Below are 18,058 nucleotides of genomic sequence, written 5' to 3'. Positions count from 1 at the left end.
CGGTTGTCTGCGGAGAAAGGGAGTGCAAACAGAACGCAACCGCGCCCGCCTTCCAGTTCCCACTAGGTGTTATCACACACACTAGGTCACGTCCACCAAGCCTCTTCCGCTGCCCTTGTGTCTTCCCTCCAGGAACTTCTTAGAAAAATTACACTACCTTCCATTGCACGTCTGCTTCTTCCCTCTTGCATCTTCCACACTCGCTGTCCAATAAAGTTCATGAGCAAAAATTGCAAACCACTTAATTGTCAATGTGCAGAAGCCGCCTTAAAGAAAAGGCAGGTGAAATTAATTTTAATATCCTTACTCCTATATGCTCAGATGGTATCGTTGTAACCTGTAATTAATGTTAAATGTGAATAGCATAGCCTCTCTCTTTGAAAATTAGTTGAAGGCTAATGTGTATTTTACACTCAAAGCATTTCTCATTGGGAATCAGGCACATTTAGAATGTTCCAGAGCTACGTGTAGTTACTGGCTGCAGTATTGCACAACACAATTCCAGTAATTATCTGTAAATTGTTTTTGTCAGGGCTGATGGTGCTAATGCCAAGTGGAAGGTGAATGTAAATAATGAAAAAGGAAAAAATAGATGCCCTTACTGTTGCATTGAGCCATCTCCAGAATTCTGAGTTTAACTCTGTGATTTAAGGAGGGCTTAATGGTTTTCCAAGTTTTATCTACAGTATCATTTCAAATAGAACCAAAATGTCCATATTAACCATTTTTATTAACCATGTGAAACACTCCTTCAAGTAAATCAACAAGAAAATATGGGTTTTATTGAGGCAAGCATCAGTAGATGATTTGTGCTCTTGATTAATATTGTACAAGATTTCCGTTTAAAAGTGGATAGAGACGATGCTGTTGGCATTCTAAAATGTCTCTGACTATGGGCAGCAGTCATTTATTTTTGTTTGACATTTAAAAAAATTTCTCAAGGTAATTATTAATTATTTGGGAATTTCATGCAGTGCACCCCGATCCAACTTGATTTCCATTCTTCTCATGCCCATCCTCCACTCTTGTACCCTCACCAAAGATAAGACAAAGAAAAAAAAAGTTCAATTGGTGTGGCTCAGATACTCACTGAAGCATGGCCAAAGCCCTGGTGGCCAGCCCCTTAAAGGTAAAGGAGTCCTTCCCACCTCCCACCAAACCCCCATATTCTCACCTTCATCCACCTCCACCTCCACTAGAAGCCAGATCATTTCTTGAGACTGAAGCCTGTAGTTCAGGTCGGCTTCAATGGAGCTGAGGCCAACTTTGAACAGGCTCCACCTGCCTCCTCCTCCCAGGTGTGGTGATTTCGAGCATCAGCGCCTGGCTCAGCGGTTACATCTTGCTTGACCTTCTTTCCTACGCAGAAAGGACCCAAAACTGTTAAAAATCTGGAAGTGAGATAGCATATCCTCAGTGTTCTTACTGATGCAGTTGTACCGCATCTGTGGCAGGCTTTTGGTGACTGCCCTTTTGTTTTCTTCTAACACTTTTTTGTTTTGTTTTGGTTTTGGTGGGGGGCTTGTGGGGAAGGTACTAAAATTGAACACAGGGCCTTGTGGATGCTAAGCTTGTCCCTGCAATTGATCTACCGGATCTCCGGTTAAAGGTTTCACAGTGGATAATCACCTTTTCTAACATGGAGACTTTACTGGGTAAATATCCATGCTGATACCAGGGAATATTTATAAGCTCCTTGAACCAGAGGAGTTAACTCAAACACCCTAGGCCACCTCCCGTTCCCTGTTGTGTAATTTTAGCTCTATGCTTGGACATATGAGAGATGGAGTAGGGACAACATGAATGGATTTAATTTGTGATTTGCAAACCAGGATTTATTGCAAACCAGCAGTGAATGATAATTATTATTAATCTGTATCTGCCTCAGTTTTATTTATATAAGTTCTCATATCCTGTGGGGCATATGCCAGGATTATTAGAGAAACTCAGATCCTTCTAGGGACTGTTGTAATGCTGGACTTCTGGGTACTACAGTAAAAGGCCACTTTAGGACATATAAGAGCCATGAAGGGCTCACTGAAGATCACTAGAAAAGCTCTTCTTCTCCATTTGTGCATTGCTTATTGATTGGTGGCAAAAAGGGTTTGCCGGATTCCATTCAGAGAAGATGGGAAGTGTGGTGTACACTATCAGAAAGAGGACATGCCACTAACTAGGACAAAGAGTTTCCTCTAAGTTATCTTAGATGGTGCTCTTCAGGAATACTTCCTTAAGCTGCCTAGATTTTCCCTTGACATGGTTGTGCTCTGAGAGGATACCGTCATGGTACCTTGCATGTCAGATTACTAGAAAAAAATTTTAAACTATTTCTCTACTGAAATTACCCTTTGAAGGCAGGTGGTGCCTTATTGGTACTTCTAGGTCAGCGGTTCTCAACCTTTGGTTCAAACCTCTTTGAGGTCAAATGCACAGAGATTGCATATAAGATATCCTGCATATCATATATTTACATTGCATTTGCATTATAATTCATAACAATAGCAAAATTACAGTTATGAAGTAGCAACAAAATAATTTTATGGTTAGGGGGTCAGCACAATATGAGGGAGGGTTTTTTTTGGTTTTTTGTTTGTTTGTTTTTGATTGGTTTGGTTTTTCAAGATAAGGTTTCTCTGTATAGTCCAGGCTGTCCTGGAACTTACTCTGTAGACCAAGCTGGCTTCGAACTCAGAGATCTGTCTGCCTCTGCCCCCTGAGTTCTAGAATTAAAGGTGTGTACCACCACATCTGGGTGGCATGAGGAACTATGCTAAAGGGTGGAAGCATTAGGGAAGTTGAGAAGCACTGTTGTAGGTTCTAACCCAGTTCTTGGTCCACACAGTCTTCAAACTGTAACTATTAATTTACAGTAGACTCCCCACACCAAAAGTCACCGTTACAGTGACAGTAATGAAGACTGTTTCCAGTGCTGGCTCCCACTGCCTCAGAGAACCTGTCAAGGCCAGCTAATGAGAACATTTTCATAACTACGAAGGAGGAAATATTTGCATGGCCCATATCCGACAAAAGACATGTAAGCAGAAAATAGGAAGAATTGTCATAAGCCAACTAAAAAAAAAAATCCAGTTAGAGAATGGAAATATCACATTAATAGAAGAGACTATACAGAGAGCACTTACGTTCATGAAAACTTCTCAATTAACCACTAGTTACTGCAAATTAAAACTAACGACGTTTCATTACCCACTTACCAAAAAAGGGCAAAATCCAAGAACAAAAACCAATCCTCCCCAAAAAAGGCAAAATGCAAAAACAAAAACCAATCTTCCCAATAGTTTACACTCCTATTTCAAAGGGGAAATCAGGCTATGTGTGGCAGGATCAATCAGTATTCCTGTAAGTAGAACTTGAGAGAGCTATTTTGAAGCCAATGTGATGGAGACCCCAGGAAGCAGGAGATGCCAAGAATATAGAATGTCTGCTGAGAAAACCAGCAGGAAAGAAGCATAGCCAGATCTATCTCCCCACCCCCACAAGAAAAATAATGCAAGATGGAACTGATGGCTAACTGGTTAAAGGTGCTTCCTACTCGTGCACGAGAATGGGAAGATTGGACTGCAGCACTGAGGGACATGGAGACAGAAGGGTTCTGGGGCTTGCTAGTTGCTGGCCTGAACAAAGAAATCATGAGCTCTAGGTTCACAGAGAGATCCTACCTTAAAGGAAATGATGGGATACTCATTGCCTTTGCCCTCCCGAGTGGGATAAGTGCAGTCAAACTGCCCGCCTTCTGCCTCCCCTAGCTGCCCTGCCCAATGTTGGAGCAGAGGTGGGCCAACAACCCTACACACATGCACATCTCTGTCTCTGTCTCTTTGCCTCTGTCTGTCTGTCTGTCTGTCTGTCTGCCTCTCTCTCTCTCTCTCTCTCTCTCTCTCTCTCTCTCTCACACACACACACACACACACACACACAAAACTTACTTTACACACATTATCTTCCTTACACAAACAAATGCCATGTGGACTATAGGGTCAAGAAGACCCTGAGAGCTTACGTCATGCCAGACATGGACCTATGAGACTCAGTATTTACCCTCCAGGACTTGGCTTTTACTTGGCCCTGTTTTCTATTCTCCAGCTCTATTATTTATCCAATGGGGATATTTACTCCGTACCATTTTATACTGGATTAAAGTGATCTTTATTTTGTAAGGAGATTCGGCTAAAGATTCGTCTTGAGCCTCAGAGACTTTAAATTTGGATTTTTGGACAATGTTGGAACTGATGAGACTTTGGGGACTCTTAGAAACAAGTGTAAAACATTTTGCATTGGTCTGGTAATCAGCTTCTGGAGGGGAAACAGGAATGCAATCTGTACAGTATCACCACACGCGCTCACACACATGCTCACACACCTTGGTGAAGCCTTGGCCCCCAGCAGGAGGGAACTATTTTGGGAGATAATGGAACTTAGAAGATGAGGCTTAGCCAGAAGAATTAGGTCATTTGAGGATAGGACTTTGGGGTCCATCTTGCTGTTGATCCTTCCTGGACTCCCCCTTTTGCTTCCTGTTTGACACAAGCTGACTAGTTTTTCCCTGGCATCTTTCCTCCATAATATTTCTGACTTGGGGGGTTGGGGATTTAACTCAGTGGGTTCGGTCCTCAGCTCCGAAAAAAATTTTTTTTTCTGACTTGATGAGGGTCTTAAAGCAATGAAGCCAGCAGGCCATGAATTCCAATAATTCAGAAATGGAGCCAAAAGAACTCTTCCCTATTTAAATTGTTTCTCAGGTAATTTGTCATTGAGGTAGAACGTTTTCCTAACCCAATAAACCTTGCTGTATCTTACTACATTATTCCTGGGTAAATCAATCCACCCTTCTCTACTCAAACCACCCCAGCAACCTGAATGCCACAATCAAAGAATGGAGGAATCATTAAGGAAGAGAAGAAGAATTAGCTGATGTGTTTGTCCTCATGGGTCTCATTTGTGTAAATTATCTTCCTCTCCTGGTCTCTTGGGCCCTTGGTAACCTCAGCCAGTTAGCACTGTAGAGTTCTGGATCAGGGAAGCATCTCCTCTGGACAAGAATGCTGCCTGAGATCTCTCCAGGATCTACCGGTATTGTTTAATGTGACCTCTTGACTCCATTATAAACTCCCTAGGAGCTACTCATATGCATATGAGATGGAGAGTATATAATGGATAGATCTTAGGAAGCTACAGACCTATTTGGTATTGGTTATAGAAATTCATATAGAACAATATGGTGGCTACAATGTGGTGGCATAGTTCATGGGGGGTGCATTCAGTGAATTCCCAATGAGGAATGGCCAGACTGTACAGTGTGCATTAGCAAAAGGTTAACTTCCAGATAAGGATAACTTCCAGGATTCTGGATTGGTGCCCCAACCAAAACTGGAATACCAGACAGGTTCAGGAACACGGGGACTTTTATTCCATGGACGTTCTGTTTGACATCTGAAGTGTCCAAGCAGAATCGTTCAGTGGGCAGTTGAGTTTAAGCATTAAGGCTCAGAGGACCGTGTGTGGGTTTGGAATTTGCTGGCTAGAGTCACAAGAACAAATGAGATTACACAGCAAGCGTGCAAGGGCAGGGAAAGAAAAGAGACATCACATTTAACAGCTTAACGAAGGAGAAAGCTTTCTTTATTTCCCTAGACCCGAAGTTGGAAGAAGTTACCATGAAGCAGAAGGTTAAAGACAAAGACTCCATGAGTGTCGGTTGTTATAGCGGTATCAGATAACAGGACTCGAGAGCCTGTGACTGAGCCCTCTAGTACCTGCACTGGATGTTTCTTACCTGAAGACAGTAAGCAATGGAGTAAGCAACTCTCTTTTAGAATTTGATGCATGTAAAATTTTACTGCATTTAAATATGCATAACAGCAATAATTATGAATAATATTTATATACCTATATAGCACTTGTTTCAAGAAAATACCTTGTATTAAATGGATTATATCTCATTTAATATTGAAAATACCCCTATAAAATAGGTACCATTATATATATATATATATATATATATATATATATATATATATATATATATGGCTTTGAATATGAAATGCTTCCCCATAGGCTCAGTTTGAATCTGTTCGGCCCATGGGAAGTGACACCATTAGAAGTGTGGCCTTGTTGGAGGAAGTGCATCATTGTAGGGGTGGGCTTTGAAGGTCTGCTCAGTGCAGTTTCTCCAAGGTGCAGAGTTCTTAGCTGCCTCTCCAGCACCATGTCTGCCTGGGTGCCGCCATGCTTCTGCCATGATGATAATGGACTAAATCTTTAAGACTGTAAGCCAGCTCCAATTAAATGTTTGCATTTATAAGATTTGCCTTGGTCATGGTGTCTCTTCACACTAATAAAATCCAAAATAAGACAGCTCAAGTGTTTGACTATTTGGTCGTCAGCTGATGCCTACCTGGTGGACCTTGGCCTTAGGAGTGGACCTTGAGGGTAATAGCCCTGCTTCTGGCCCAAGTGCTCTTACCTGGTCATTGAGCTGTTTGGATCCCCAGTCACATGCTCCCACTGCCGTGAGCTCTGCCATGCTTTCCCTACTGTGGTGGATTGTGCCTTCTCAAATCCGGAACCCAAATAAACTTGTCCCCCTCTAAAGTGCTGCTGCCCGAGGTTCGGTCACGATGATGAGTGTCTTAGGGTTTTATTGCTGTGAACAGACACCATGATCAATATAAGTTTTATAAAGGACAATATTTAATTGGGGCTGGCTTATAGGTTCAGAGGTTCAGTCCATCATCATCAAGGCGGGAGCATGGTAGCATCCAGGCAGACATGGTGCAGCAAGAGCTGAGAGTTCTACATCTTTACCCGAAGGAAGGCAGGAACAGACTGAGCATCCTCAGGCAGCTAGGAAGAGGGTCTCCAAGCCCACCCCACAGTGACACACTTCCTCCAACAAGGCCACACCTTTTAATAGTGCCACTCCCTGGGCCAAGCATAAGTAAACCATCATAATGAGAAAATTAAAAAAGCACTGTGGCTTGGGATATTAACTTGCTCAAGGTCCATACTTAGTGATTGTTCCTACAAGCTTAGATAATACACAAGACCTCCAGAGTAAAGGGCTCCCACAGACACCAACAGCTTAGTCTCACTGAGGTGTATTTCTTACTACAAATCAGTAAGGAGGCAACTCAATGATATTCTAATAGCAGTCAGAATAGTACAGAATTTGTGAGTAATTTAGTTGCAAGTAACTTTGTATTTGGAAATATAGAGAATGTAGATAGTTTTATTTAATCTTTAAACCCACAGACATGAGTGTGCCAGCTAAAGACGAAGGAAGCAGAAGAATTCCCCAGGGGAAAGGGTCAACACTGAAGAAGAGAGTGACAGACAGGTCACAGATTCAGACACCAGGTGGCAGACATGATCAGAAGGGAGAAAAAGGGAGCACTAAGACATAGAAACAGAAGTGGGTAGTACTCGTCCTCAGTAAGAAAAGAGGAAATGTCTGCTAAGATTGAGCATGATAGACTTAACCAAACAGGGAACTTGGGGAAAGAGACAGCATTTGCTCTGGGAGAGGAAGTGCCCACAGAAGACCTGCTGGCTGCTGCTGAGGGAAGTCTTCCCATCATCCCCAACCACGTGACAGCGACTGAAGACCCTGTTAATGGCAACACAGTTGTTTATGCAGCTAAGGCAGAAAGGGCTGAAAAACTAACTGTTCACGGTTGAGGCTAGAGCAAGAAAGGTTGAGGAAGAAAGACAGGTGATAGATGGAAAAATGGAGGAGTGGAAGTCAAAAATAAGGACCCTGGAAATAAAGGGGTAGCCAGAGTCTGAGCTATAAGAGTAGAAAAATTTAGAGGACATTCTGAATGAATAATTACCATATTCAATATTCCAATTACACAGGTCAACTAATTGAACTGAGTGCTTGCTGGCAGCAGGAGGTAATGTACTAACTGGAAATACTTGTCAATCAGATGATGAACAGAGTCCAAGTTTCGCATCAGAGGAAGAAGAGTATCTTGTTTAATGCATAAGTATCAACCATGAGGTCTTTTGTTCCTGGTGTGCTCTGTCTCCATATCTCTCTAGCTTAATCTTCTCACTTACCTTTCAGTTGACATGCTCAAAAATCAGTATTCTATTTTTGACTGTCCTAAGTTGTTTATTGGATATGGATTTTACAAATATTGCGTGTATTAGCGGTAACGCTGGAGCTGAAGAGTGTTGCGCCTTCTCCAGGCTGCACGGTGAGATCCACCAATTGTGTAGTAGGATTTGTAGCCCTTTTCAAGCCACGGCCCTTGCTGCCAGCAGATGTCAGCCCAAGTATCTCCCTGTGCTTGTGGACTGGTTTGGTGATCCACTGGGTATCAGGATTTCTTCTGATAGTTTTATGGGATAGATCAATGAGGATAACTTCAAAACATCTATATGTGCAACCTTCACCAACCCAGTAGGAATTCAGGACTCTCAAAGCTCCACAATGGCACCCAGCTCTCTCCTCAGCAACAGACTGAAGGCTTCGGGCAAATTTCAGCTGGTTAACACCGTGGTGGACAGGCTTGCAGTAAGTTGCACCCTTAGGAACTGGGTGCTTGCGACCACCGCGGCGGACATGAATCCTGTAAATGGCATAACCTTGCTTAGCCTTGTATCCCAGCCTTCATGCTTTATCAGGCCGGGTTGGGTGGGGAGCCCTGTGCAGCGCAGAGAGCTGGTGGAATTGCCAGCAGTGGACCCTTAGAAAAAAGCACATGACATCGGACTGCTTCTTTCTCCACAGCTCCTGGATGTATTTGTATGCAACCATCTTGGCTCACCTGATGGCTGCCACTAGAGGAAAGGAAAAAAAGAGTGTATTCTATTTTTAAAAGTTTTCTGTTAATGTCGGGGCTGGAGGGATGGCTCAGCAGTTCAGAGCACTTGCTGCTGTTCCCAGTACCCACATGACAGCTCACAACTATCTGTAATTCTAGGTTCAGGGATATGACATCCTCACATAGACATACAAGCAGGCAAAACACCCATTCACATAGAACAAAAAGAAATCATTTAGAAATGTGTGTGGGTGTTTACCCTGTGTGTTTGTGTACCACTTGCATGCCTAGCTGCCAGAGGCCCGAAGCAGGGTTGGGATTCCCAGGAAGTGGAGTTGCAGAGTGTGAGCCACCATGTGGGTGCCGGGAATTGAACCCTGGTCCTCTGAAAGAACAGCCAGTTCTCTTAACTGCTGAGACATAAGTTCAGCTCCCTTTGCTTCTGTCTTAACTTCTATAATATGCTCACGTTTCCTGTGGAGGCATCACAAAGCCAGACATTTTTTTAGGTACAGATAGCCTGTCAGTGAGTAAGACAAAATGCAGGCCATCAAGGAACTTACACGTAAGTACAGAAATGAGACAGATACATATCATAATGTAGTGTGGACTGAATATTTACACCCCTCCTGTGCCATGTCAGAAGCAAAGTCAGACATGTTTAGATCTTCCCGCCATGCCCAAATTTATCAAATAACAATAAACCAACAAGCTGCCTTGGTTTTGTTGGCTGCAATTTGCAAAGTGTTCCTGATTTTCCATGCTGACTGACCATTGGCCGTGGCATTGTTGGAGGAGTTCAGTGGCCTCACTAGAGGAGACAGAGGGCTGACAGAGATGCAGTGTTTGGATGTTAATGAACCCTGTTGGAGAGCAACTGGAGGTACTGAGCTGCAGGGGCTCTAGGGTCACATGAGCTACAGAGGCAAGGTACGGAATTGTGAAAGCTGTAAAGGCAAGGTATCAAGAGGAATGGACGAACGTGAATGGAGAGATGATAAATGGAGCAGGTAATGTCAGAAGGAGGCTCTGGGAAAGGAAGTGCTCCAGGAGATCTGCTGGCTGCTGCTAGGCCAGGCTGAGGTTGAATGCTAAAGGTTTATACAGACCACACCTAAATATTAATAGTTTTAAGGAATGGTGATTTGGGGGTGGTGATTAAGTCATAAGGGCTCATGAATAGGATTAATGCCCTTATAAAAAGAGCCAAAAAATTGATACTTTTGCTCCTTCTGCCATGTGAAATTATAGTTTTCTATGAGGAAGCATACATTCCCTCATCAGGTGGCAAACGCATCTACCTGTGCCTTTCCCTTGGACTTCTTAGCTTGCACAACTGTGAGCCATTCATTGTCATTGCTTATAAACCATCCAGCTGACCCTTCGCTTTGGCAGTCTGACTAGAGTGAGATACAGTCATAGACTGTAATGGCAATAATGGCAAAATTGTGATTTCAAGTGAGAAGATACCCACCTCAACCTTGTGTGGGTTATTAAGTCTTCTGTGAGAAGGTCTGACTTCATATGAAATGATGGGTTAGTATTTATTTTCTCATTCAAAACCCAACATTCTCCTGTAATAGACTTCCTTAACAGGGCTCAACAAACCTGAAGCTAAGAACTGTATTTAAGTCTCATCTATGAGATTTATGAATTGTAATGCAAATATCTGATATGCAGAGTATCTGATATTGAATTCCCACCACCCTCCCCCCAAAGGGGTTGCCACCCATGGGTTGAGAACTTAGATGCCTTAGATGTATCAGACCACAATTTCTTTTTCTTAAGACAGAACTAGCGGGGTTGGGGATTTATCTCAGTGGTAGAGCGCTTGCCTAGCAAGTGCAAGGCCCTGGGTTCGGTCCTCGGCTCCGAGAAAAAAAACAAAACAAAAACAAAACAAAACAAAACAACAACCAGAACTAGCAATACCCATTTCATAGTCACTGAAATAATCAAATAAGGTAATTGTGGTGGTTTGAATGAGTGGCCCCCATAGGTTTATATATTTGAATGCTTTCCAGTTGGTGGAACTTTTTGGGAAGGATTAGGAGGAGTTGTGTTTCTAGGGGGAGGACTTTGAGGTTTCAGAAGCCCATGTAATTCCCAGTTAGCTCTTTCTGCCTCCTACTAGAGGATAAGGATATAAGCTTACAGCTATTGTGTTGCTGTAAAATTATATATAAAAAAAATGCTGTCTTTTATCCTGCACTTGATCTGGCACCATAGTGCCCCAAGATATCGATAGACATCTTCATCTCAGTCAGCAAAGCCTGTCACCTGCTTTGCTGTATCCCATATCACACAGCCAAAGGCTTTTCTCTGAGCCTGGCAACAATCTCTCTACCCATCCAGTTCCCAAGGCAGGTTGCCACCATGCCAGAAATATAAATCCCAATTCCGTGGCAGCCTAGTGTCCCCAGCCACCATACACTCTCTTGAACTTAAATCACCACATGAAAGAACACACAACACAATAACCTCTGATCCAGTTGATAAGATATAATTGCCCACCTAGACATGCAAAACCCTGTACACATCCATCCCTTAAGAATTCATAACAACCTGTAAATGTGCAGAGAGGAATCTTAACATCTGCCTCCATGTTCTCTTGGCTGCCTCTCCCTCCTCTTGTCAGTCTCTTCCTCCTCTCCAAAACTTTTCTCCTGTCCATCCTTCCTTCTCATTCAATGACAGGCCTCATTCTATCTTGTCTTCACCTGCGTAATGACATCATTCTGCACTACTGCTCCAGTGCCACGACTGCCGGCTTGCTGCCAGGCTCTTGGCCATGATGGTTGTGGATTCACCCTCTAAAACTGTAAGCCACCATAAAGTTTCCTTGGTCATAGTGTCCCTTCCTAGCAATAGAAAAATATTACGACAATAATACATGTCACACTGTTGTGTAAACTTTCAAGCATCATATAGCTGTTATTCTTCTGTCCTGGGGTTGCCTGTGCTGGCCAGCTTTTCAATACTGTCAAAGGTACATGAATAAATCAACTTAAGGGAAGACAGATTTATTTTGAATTACAGTTCTAGAGGTTATCAGTCTGCGGGCTCTTGGCTCTCTTGTTCCTGCATCATGCAAGAACAGAACTTCTTATCTCATGGTCCTTGCAAAGCAGAAATAAAGACATAAAGGGCCCTGCAATAAGATATAGCCTCCAAAGGCGTGCTTCCAAATGGTCCACCTCCTCCCAGCAGGCCCTGCACCTTAGCAACTCGCTCAGCATGGACTCATCGTGCATTAGCCCATTGATGAGGTTAGCATGCTTTGTCACCCATACCTCTTATTATGGCACCCAGAGGAGGGTCAGGCCTTCAACCCATAAGCTTTGTAGGGAGTGGTGCTTCATCTTCAAACTACAACAATGGCTTATACTTTTATATTCTTACAGCTATTATAGAGATTAGGAAACATAACATTCCTAACAGTCGGTATGAGTCTGTAAGTACTTCCAGATTTCTGAGGTGTAAGCCCCTAGATTAGTTATCCCCACCCCTGAACTATTTAAAACAATTGAGTTAATGCCATAAGCCACAGCACTTTGTCCCTTCCTTAAAAGCTAGGGACAACAGAGGACACTCCTGACCCCCTTCCAGAAGCAGGAGGATGAAGCAGCTGATGTATCATTTAGTGTGGAATGCTTGAGTCATGTAATCCTTAGAGAATGAACCTTGACCACTCTGTGGAGAAACAGACCATCAGGGAGAGGAATTTGACCATTGCTGGGACAAATAAACTTTGAAAACACCGAATAAAGATGGGGTAGAAGGCAGAGAGTTATAAAAAAATTCTTGTCTCCAAGCTCAGGATGGCTTCCTGAACCAGCATTGTTTCCTTATATTACTTCTGAAAAGCCCCATAGATGAGAAACCACTTAACAAATTAAGCTACAGGTAAAGAGGCACTTCTAGGGGTTGGGGATTTAGCTCAGTGGTAGAGTGCTTGCCTAGCAAATGCAAGGCCCTGGGTTCGGTCCCCAGCTCCGAAAAAAAGAAAAAAGAGAAAAAAAAAAAAAAGAAAAAAAAAAGAAAGAAAAAGAGGCACTTCTAGATACTTGGGATAATTTTGTTATATTTATCCCTTGAATTGTGAGACTCTTTGTAATTTAGTCTCACAATAAGTATAGGAGTTAATATATTATTTTTTCTAAGTTTACTAAGAACCTTTTTAAGAATTCAGCAAATTAAAAAAGAAATCATAGGTTCATACATCCTTCTTCCTAGATTCTACCATTAGTATTTAACTACACCTTCTAGGATTAGCCTTTTAATTAAGCATCTTACTTAAGGTAGTCCTAGATTCCCACACAGTTGTGAGGTTTAAAAGAGAAAATCTCTGTCCTTCTTTCCTGGCATCTCACAACATTAGCATCTGGCAAAGTTATAGGAGAGTTTCACACAGGCTTCAGATGGGCAGTTTAGGAGCCTAGGCTTAAGAACTAGGCAAATCCAGGCAAACCCAGGCAAGTCAGTTACTAGGAAACCCCCCCACCCCCCACCCCCGCCCCAGGTTTCAGGCAGCTAGGCAGAAAACTGCCCTGCCATCAGAAGCTCCCCACCCCCACCCCGCCGCTTTCTCCCTCCCCTACCCCAGGCAAGGACAATGGGTTAGCAGTAATTTCCAGACTTCCCCAGCAACAGTTTCCAGTCCTCCACACCCCGGCAATAGAATGTCTGCAGAGATGGACCCAACAGATGAAGATACAGGTCACCTACCCGAGAATTCCCCTAACTCGCTTTGTATCAGGTCTTCCAGCTTGCTTGGCTGTCTCTCTACCTTAGTAATGGGAGGCCCCAGCATGCTGGTCTCCTGCAGAATAAAACACTCTTTGCGTTTACATCCTATTTGAGTCCAGGGTATCATTTTTCATTAAATCATGGACCCTTACAAAATCACAGGACATCTCTAGTCCCACAAGGGCCCCTCAGTTACCTGTTCGAAGTCACATCTACTTCCGAAATTCCCACCTCTTCTTTAAACCCTGGTATCCATGAATCTACTCTGAATTTCCACAATTTTGTATTTTTAAAACTGTTGTAGTAATAGAATTCCTTTGAGATTGGCTTTCTTTTAACATAAACTCATCCAAGTTGTGTGTGTTGTTTTTCCTTTTCTTTGTTCAGTAATGTTCCATGGCAGTCATGTACAATGATCTCCAAGCAAGCAGTCCATTTGTCCATTCACTATTCAGCAGGAACATTTAGATTAAATTTACTACCAACTTTCACATTTAGGTCTTGATGAGAGAATAAATTTCTATTTCTCTGGAATAAATGCTCAGAAGTATATTAAGTGCTGAACTATATAGAACTGTATGTTTAGTGTCTTTCCTATCCTTTGAAATTATTTTTGTTTATCCTCTTTTTAAATGTTTTTTTTTTTTTTTTCGGAGCTGGGGTCCGAGGAACCCATTATCCTCTTTTTAAAGGCATTGTTGTGGTATGGAAGGCATATGCTATGAGTCTGGATGAAACTCAAAGGCAGGAGAATCAAAGCTTAAGTAGCATTTTGAGCTAAGGCAGAAAAAAAGCACCCAACTCAAGGTTATGTTATCAGTCTGATAGCTTCCAAGGTCTGTCTTCAGAAGGCCACGTTTGTCCATCTCTCTCTGGGCCAGTGTCAGATCCCCAGTTTCTTCCTCCTACGAAAAGGTCTTTGGTATACAGTGCTCAGGGAAAGTTAGCAAGCATCTGCTGTTTACTCTGACCGAGAGTGCAAGCTAAACCCAAAGGGGCAGCTTTTCAGTTACTCTTCTCTCTGCCATCTCCCTGAAGAGCAATCTTTAAGTATGTTAAAGGAGTGTTTTGGGGTGGCCTAGCTTGAACTCCCTCATGGTAGTTTGTTACTGAAGCCCAAGGATGCTGTTAATGGAGTCTCTAGCCTTAATTGTTTCCCTAGGCCCCCAAAGATACCATTTATCTTTACATCGATAAAGATTTTTATAGTTAACATTTCCCACACAAGTGTGCTGAATTAGTTTAAGGGTCCGCAGCCATGCTATGCTGATCTGGCTGGTCTCCAAGTCCTAGACTCCTCAGCCTACTCAGGAGTGCATGCAACTGTTACCGGCTTACGTTAGGTTGATAGACACTCACAGTAATTCCCAATACAAGTGCTTTTATTTAAATAGATCAAGTTGTCAGTTGACACTGTGCTGGCTTTTTGGTGTCAGTTTTCTTTTTCTTTTTAAAAAAAGATTTATTTATTTTATGTATATAACCCCACTGTCCTTGACACACCAGAAGAGGGCATTAAATCCAATTACAGACAGTCGTCAGCCACTACATGGTTGCCGGGTATTGATCTCATGACCTTTGGAAGAGCAACCAGTGCTCTTAACCATTGAGCCATCTCTCCAGCCCTGGTGTCAGTTTTCTTCCAATCAATATTGATTAGCATCAGTTCACTGAGCTCATTAATATATTTATTTCCTGGGACCAAACACTCTTGATTGGTCATCCTAAAATTGAATTAATCTCAACATCTTGGGTCTTTTGGCAAGCGCTTTACATCTGAGCCACACTACCGGTCCTAAGGATGGTTTAAAACTTGTCATGTGCGTGATTGTTAGATTTCACCAAAGACTTTTATATGATTGAGCCTTTCAAATAGCCAAAAATAATAGTCACTGTTTTTTTTTTTGTTCTTTTTGTTTTGTTTGTTTTTCTTTTTGAGACAGTTCTTCCTGGCTAGCCCTGTAGTATGTAGCTCAAACTAACTTTAAACTCAGGGCAATCCTTTTGCCTCAGTTTCCCAGATGCTGGGATTATAGGTGTGAACTGCACCCAACCAGTTAACCACTAGATTTATAAAAGGGAAGCTTGAAATAGTAAAGTGCTGGCAAAATACAATAACTGTGATGGAAATCTATTTATTTTTTTCTTTTTTTCAGACAGGGTCTTGGCACCCCAGACTGGGCTTACAGGTCAGCGTTTAATTATTGTGGCAAAGCCCTATACAAAACACAAAACTCAGTTAATATATTTATAAGCTCTATGCCTAGATTGGGCAGATCTCTCATTATACTAATTAATTCCCCTATGATGAGACCCCTTGCTGCTTTCAGTTTCTCTAGGCTATGTGGTTCTGATCCATATTGACTTCTGCCTGTTCTTCCTCCACTCTCTCTCTTCCTCCTCCTCTCTCCTTCTGAGACCTCCAGTCCCACCTTCCCCTTCCACTGACCAATCTGTAGGTTCATCCTTTATCTGACCAGTCGAATGAGGAGAAGGTTCACCTGAGTACCTGTGATCTACTTTTCATCAGGGCAACCCCTCTTGAGGAAGCAGAATTAACATCAAAATGCAAACAGCACCAGGGCAAACACACATTTAGTAGCACATCTTCTCAGCTTCAGTTTACATTTTAACTTTTGACCATTAGGTGCCTCCTTGGCTTTCGGGCTTTAATGTTGATGGTAATGGTATGTTATAGTTGTTGACAGGATTTAAATTTTGTGTATTCTAATGTAACGAATGCTGACCTGGATATGGGGAAAGGGGACCCTCATACACTACTGATGGGAGTGTAAACTAGTGCAGCCACTTTAGAAATCAGTCTGGAGGTTCCTCCAAAAACCTCAAAGATGACCCAGCCATACCACTTCTGGGCATGTATCTTAAGTGTGTTGGTTTGCATAGAAATGATCTCCATAAGCTCATGTGTTTGAATGCCTGGTCATTAGGGAGTGGCATTCCTTGAGAGGGATTAGGAGGTGTGGCCTGTGTGTCACTGGGAGTGGGCTTTGGGGGTTCCAAAGCTCAACCCAGGCCCAGTGTCCGGCTCTTTCAGATGTCTGCCAATCCAGATGTAGAATTCTCAGTTACTTCTGCCTGCCTGCTTGCCACCGTGCTCCCCTCCATGACGATAAAGGACTAAACTTCTGGAACTGTAAGCAAGCCCCAATTAAATGTTTTTTCTTATAAATGTTGCCAAGGTCATGGTATCTGGTCACAGCCACAGAACACGGGCTAAGACACCAAGGAATCTATATCCTTCTACAGGGACACTCACTTTTGCATCCATTTTCACTGCTGAACTATACACAATAGCTAGAGAGTGGACTCAGTCTAGATGTACGTCGACTAGTAAAACGTGGTGCACGTGCAGCATGTACTTTTATTTAGCTATTAAGGACAATGAAATTAAGAAATTTGCAGTTATATGGGTGAAACTGGAAATATTATACAGAGCAAGGCAACTTCAATTCATTAGTTTTGTGTGTTTGGAGTACTTCAGGAAGCCAGAAAAAGGCTAGTGGGGTGGGGAGTTCCCACAAGGAAGGAGGGACGGTAGAATATGTGTAAAACGAAGGTGGGGAAATGTTGGTTGTGGACCAGTTCCATTAGAGAGACAGGAGATGGAGGAGGGAGCGGGACGGGGAATGCTAATCAAAATGAAGGAGGGGCTGGGGATTTAGCTCAGTGGTAGAGCGCTTGCCTAGGAAGCGCAAGGCCCTGGGTTCCCGGTCCCCAGCTCCGAAAAAAGAAAAAAAAAATGAAGGAGGGGTAGTAACAGAAACAACACTAACAAAGAAAGCATTGGGATACAGAGTATAAAGGCAGATGTCCTTAGAGGCTAGACTTGCTGATTGTGGAAGAGCCTTGCATGTGAACACTGTATCACACAGTCCTCAGCACAGAGTTTTAAATGTTTAGGACTTGCCTCATTGTACCTGCAGTATCTCTATCTGTTGACTTGCGATTATTATTTTAAAACAGGGCTGAGTCCTTTCCTCCTTCTAGTTTTTCTGCTACTGGAAAAGTTTATTCCAGATTGCTGTGCAGAATCCATTAGCCTAACGGCCCTTTCTGCTGTTTAAAACCCAAGACATTCTCTAAATAAGGGGTTCTCTGTGGTTCAGGTATTTTCTTCTGCCTGTTAAAATATTTCAGTTAAAAACAAACAAACAAGCAACAATCTTACACTGACATTTCCTTTAGATTCAGCATTGGGTAAGTTTAATCAGAATGCATCTGCAGAGCAAGTAACAGAATCTAGTCACTAACCTTCAACTAGGTCATTATGCTTTGATTTCCTCTAATCAGGAACGTTGACAAGGATGTCAATTATCGATACATTCTAGACGCTGCCTATATTAGTAGTAATGCAGGGTTTCCTCTTGGCTGGCTTCGCTGTTGGAAGCCAAATATGCACACGTGTGTGTTCTTTTTCAGGCCTTGACTTCGTTTGTGAGGAATTTGCCCCCCCCCCCCCCCCCCCCCCGGTCCAGAATAGAAAAACAACGCCCCTTTTC

At 42.7% G+C, this 18,058-nt stretch overlaps 1 pseudogene; it reads right to left on the bottom strand.

Annotated features, from left to right (window-relative positions):
* Positions 1-7,915: 7,915 nt before the first annotated feature.
* Positions 7,916-8,782, bottom strand: LOC108349949 (60S ribosomal protein L15 pseudogene; annotated as a pseudogene).
* Between the last annotated feature and the right edge of the window lie 9,276 nt (positions 8,783-18,058).

Source organism: Rattus norvegicus, chromosome 2 (genome assembly GCF_036323735.1).
Source record: "Rattus norvegicus strain BN/NHsdMcwi chromosome 2, GRCr8, whole genome shotgun sequence".
NCBI classification, from domain to species: domain Eukaryota; kingdom Metazoa; phylum Chordata; class Mammalia; order Rodentia; family Muridae; genus Rattus; species Rattus norvegicus.
Note: the sequence above shows the minus strand (reverse complement) of the source record. Positions and strands in the feature narration are given on the sequence as shown.